A 3696-nucleotide genomic window follows, 5' to 3' on the forward strand; every position below is an offset into this window, starting at 1 on the left:
ACGCGCCTTTTCCCAAGACCTCATTGATGAGGTAGGGTCCTTCCCACTTGGGGCAAGTTTCCCCGGGCGTTCAGCATTAGATGCTTCATTGTCACGGAGGACGTAGTCTCCCGGGTTGAAAGTACAAACGCGGACACGCGAGTTGTAGTACTTTTCCAGTTTGGATTTGTACTTAGCCTCCTTGATGGCAGCGTTTTCACGCCTTTCTTCTAAAAGGTCTAAGTCGATCCTGCGTTCCATACTGTTGTCTATTTTTTCAATAGCCATCATTCTGGGTGAAGGGAGGCCTACTTCCGCGGGGATCACCGCATCTGAGCCATAGACTAGGCTAAAGGGTGTTTCCCCATTGCTTGTTTTTGGGCTTGTGCGGTGGGCCCATAGGATACTTGGGAGTTCATCGACCCAGCCACGCCTGGCTGTTCCCAAAAACTTGTCTATCCAGCCGGATAGACACTTGATATTCTGCCTTTTGCTGGCCTATTACAATATTTGTGTGTGGTTGACACTTTGTGTGGGTATCGTGAATGAAGATTTTGCCAATCTGTTTTTGCGGATACCGCAAAGTGGAACACGCATTTGTAATAGTAGTAACAAACAATATTGCATTGAATCGTTCGTTTATTTAATTGCAAATGGCCTGCGGCCCGATAAGTTACATGAAAATGTAAAAACATGGCTTACATGTAACAGCGTCTGAGCTGTTGTGCGTTCCATGTACGTGCGATAGGTTCGCCTTCTAATGTTTGCAATTTGTACGCGCCTTTTCCCAAGACCTCATTGATGAGGTAGGGTCCTTCCCACTTGGGGCAAGTTTCCCCGGGCGTTCAGCATTAGATGCTTCATTGTCACGGAGGACGTAGTCTCCCGGGTTGAAAGTACAAACGCGGACACGCGAGTTGTAGTACTTTTCCAGTTTGGATTTGTACTTAGCCTCCTTGATGGCAGCGTTTTCACGCCTTTCTTCTAAAAGGTCTAAGTCGATCCTGCGTTCCATACTGTTGTCTATTTTTTCAATAGCCATCATTCTGGGTGAAGGGAGGCCTACTTCCACGGGGATCACCGCATCTGAGCCATAGACTAGGCTAAAGGGTGTTTCCCCATTGCTTGTTTTTGGGCTTGTGCGGTGGGCCCATAGGATACTTGGGAGTTCATCGACCCAGCCACGCCTGGCTGTTCCCAACCTTGCTTTGATGCCCTCGACCAGACTTTTGTTGATACTCTCAACTTGGCCGTTTCCTTGCGGATGTGCCACGGATGAGAATATATGTTCAATGTGCAGTTCTTCTAGCCATTTTTGAATTTCGTCAGCAGCAAAGTTGGTGCCATTATCGGTAACGATGCACATTGGTAGACCAAAACGGCAAATGATGTGTTCCCATATGAATTTTCTTGTTATCATAGCAGTGGTTGAGGCGAGCGGTTTTGCCTCTACCCATTTTGTGAAGTAATCAACCGCTACTATGATAAACTTGACCGCACCTGGTGCGTCAGGGAAAGGACCCACCACGTCGATTGCCCATTTCTGAAATGGCCATGCGGTGGTGACCGGGACCAGTTTGGTTTTGGGGCGCAAAGTTTTTGGAGCATGTCGTTGACAGTTGATACATTTGCGCAGCTCTTTGACGGCATCCAGGTGCATGCCGGGCCAGTAATACCCAGCATTCATGATTTTGGCCACTACCATGCGTGGTCCTGCGTGTATGCCGCACATACCCTCGTGTATCTCTCTGATGAGGTATGTGGCGTCCTGGGGGTTGACGCATCGTAGTAGTGGCCCTAGGTAGGATTTGCGGTATAAGATACCGTCTCCCATTTGATAATGGCACGCTTTGTATTTTAACTTGTGTGCCTCCGATTTGCTTTCGGGAGTCACACCTGATTGTAAATACGCAATAATTGGTGTCATCCACGACGTTGTCCCGAATTGGATGACGTTGACCTGGCGCAGGGGTACTGAAGGATTTTGTAGAATTTCGATACGTATTTCCTTTGCCAGGTGTTGGAAGCTGGTGGATGCAAGTTTGGAGAGTGCATCTGCGGATTTGTTTTCACTCCTGTTAATATGTCGGATATTAAACGAAGTGAACTTTGATGTTAGTTGCAGGGCTTGCTCGAGGTAGAGGATCATGATATCCCCCTTTGCGGCATAGTCGCCGCGTATCTGTCCTGCAACTAACAAAGAGTCGACGTGTGCTTCCAGATGTTACACGCCGAGTTTGACTGCTAAACGTAGTCCTGCCAGTAGGGCTTCATATTCGGCCTCGTTATTTGTGCTTTTGAAATCGAGGCGGATTGCATATGTAAGTTCTTGGCCATCAGGGCTGACGAGTCGTAGACCTGCGCCCGCACCTTCTTCGTTGGAGGCCCCATCGGTAAAAGTGCCCATGTTTCTGAGGAAGATGGTGTGGGTGCAGGGTTTTGTGCTTCTTCGCATTCTTGTATGGGATTCGCCGGTACTTCGGCGGCGAAATCAGCTAAGATTTGGCCTTTAATTGCGGGGCGCGGTTTATAGTTCAGCGTGTGTGCGCCCAGCTCTATTGCCCATTTTGCTAATCTCCCAGAGATGTCAGGTTTGGATAGGATCGGGCCGATCCTGTAATTGGTTAGCACTGTGATGACGTGATTTGCGAAGTAGCGTCGTAACCGCCTTGAAGCGTGCACCAATGCTAACACCAACTTCTCCATTACTGAGTTTCTCGTCTCTGGGTCATTGAGCATCTTGCTGATATAATAGATGGGTGTTTGAACCCCCTCCCGCTCCACTATCAATACCGCACCCACTGCGTTGTCCGCGGCGGATAGGTATAATATGAGTGGCTCATCCTTGCGTGGTGCGGTTAAAGTTGGGAGTTGTATCAAACACTCCTTCATTTCCCGGAAAGCGTTTTCAGCCTCTGCGGTCCACTGGAATTGTTCTTTCTTTAAACAGTTCCGCAGGGTCTTGATGAAAGGATAAGACTTAGCTGCATGGTTGGCTAAGAATCTGTTGAGTGCTGCTAGCCTGCCGGCCAGTCGTTGCATATCTTTCATCGTTGAAGGTGATGGCATGCGCTCGATCGCCTGAACTTTCTCCGGGTTTACCTTGAATCCATCTTTAGTCACGATGAATCCAAGGAACTTGCCTTCTTCCATTCCAAACGAGCATTTCCCTGGATTAAGCTTTATGTTAACGCTTCGCAGAGTCTGGAATGTTCTGTCGATATCTGTGAGCATGGTATCCTCTTCCATGCTCATGACGACTAGGTCGTCCATGTAGATTTCGACACTTTTGCTTATTTGGCCGCGGAAAGTGTCGTTCATCAGTTTTTGATAGGTTGCGCCCGCGTTGCGCAACCCAAACGGCATTTTTGTATAACAGTAATTCCCGGTGGGAGTGCGGAATGCCGTTTTGTCTTTATCTGCGATTACCATTTGTACCTGATGGTACCCTTTGTAGCAATCGAGGAAACACTTCCATCTGAATGGTGCGAGATTATCGACTTTTTCGTCGATTTCCGGAAGTGCGTAACAATCCTTGGGGCAGGCTTTGTTGAGGTCCTTGTAATCGACGCACATGCGCCAGCCCCCGGATGGTTTCTCTACCATGACTGGTTTGGATAACCAAGTCTGGTATTTAACTTCCCGTAGGATGCCTGCGGAGAGCAGTTCTTCGACCTACTCTTGCATCGCCTGGTTTTTAGCGGATCCAAGGTGGCG

Source organism: Helianthus annuus, chromosome 9, assembly GCF_002127325.2.
Source record: "Helianthus annuus cultivar XRQ/B chromosome 9, HanXRQr2.0-SUNRISE, whole genome shotgun sequence".
NCBI classification, from domain to species: Eukaryota; Viridiplantae; Streptophyta; class Magnoliopsida; order Asterales; family Asteraceae; genus Helianthus; species Helianthus annuus.